This window comes from Trachymyrmex cornetzi, unplaced genomic scaffold (genome assembly GCF_001594075.2).
Source record: "Trachymyrmex cornetzi isolate Tcor2-1 unplaced genomic scaffold, Tcor1.1 scaffold215, whole genome shotgun sequence".
In the NCBI taxonomy this organism is placed as follows: Eukaryota; Metazoa; Arthropoda; class Insecta; order Hymenoptera; family Formicidae; genus Trachymyrmex; species Trachymyrmex cornetzi.
In genome coordinates, this window is record NW_017296793.1 from 24,776 (window position 1) to 25,606 (window position 831).

General features: G+C 44.8%; 1 long non-coding RNA gene across 1 annotated transcript; it reads right to left on the reverse strand.

The window, feature by feature from the left end:
- Positions 1-111: 111 nt before the first annotated feature.
- LOC108760063 (uncharacterized) lies at positions 112-699 on the reverse strand. The gene is made up of 3 exons (XR_001940067.1): positions 599-699; positions 420-523; positions 112-305 (listed from the first exon to the last, which is right to left on the reverse strand). It is a non-coding gene; the product is annotated as an uncharacterized LOC108760063 (long non-coding RNA).
- Positions 700-831: the final 132 nt, after the last annotated feature.

The following is an 831-nucleotide window of genomic DNA, read 5'->3' on the forward strand; positions in this document are numbered from 1 at the left end:
CGGCCGTATCGCGGAAGTCGCCTCTCTCCCTAGAATCGCGAAATTCCTAAATTGCCGCGAGTTTTCCGTCCGTAAATCTATATAATTAAAATGATTGACTTCGTGCTGCCGACATCGTTGCTCCTGTTGCTGATGCTCCTGCTCCTGATCTTCATTTTGAGTCTGACGAGGTGTCGGTGGTGTCGACGGCGACGATGCCGGTGTCGACTGACGGGATCGCGGGGGTGACGCTAGTTGACGATCTCCCCTTTGTGAAGGCGAAGGGAGAGCGTCTGAGGGCTGAACAGCACCACCACCAATTTGTACTGAAAAGTTAAACAAAACCTTTATTTAAATTTCGTTGACTTTACTATATTATCCCTAAAGCTTATTCCCCTCCCCCACGTGTCATAATGTAACAGAAAAGTAAGGTAACTCACCTTTAGCTGCTTCATACGATCGTGAGCCGGGGATATTTTTTCGCTCGGGAAGTATCTCTAATATTCCGACGACTGCGGTAAAACTGGTGTGTGTGAGTAGGAAACTTTTAATAGAAAAAATATACGTTTAAGAAAAATTTCTCGAAACAACGGGTTAAAAGTAAACAATAAAATATTACCTTCGACGTAATTGTCGCCCTCCTCTTCTCCGACTTCCTGCGTCACGTCCTGTGTCTCCGAAAATTCGTCAACCATATCATCGATTTCCTCGTCGCCGGTATCATTGGTAACACCTTCGTTCGCCTCATCGATGATATCACCGGCGTCTTCGTCGTCCTCGTAGTCGTTGTCAGTTTTAAATGTCATTATCAGTTTCTTCTTTTTCTTTTTCTTCTTCTTCTTCTTCTTCTTC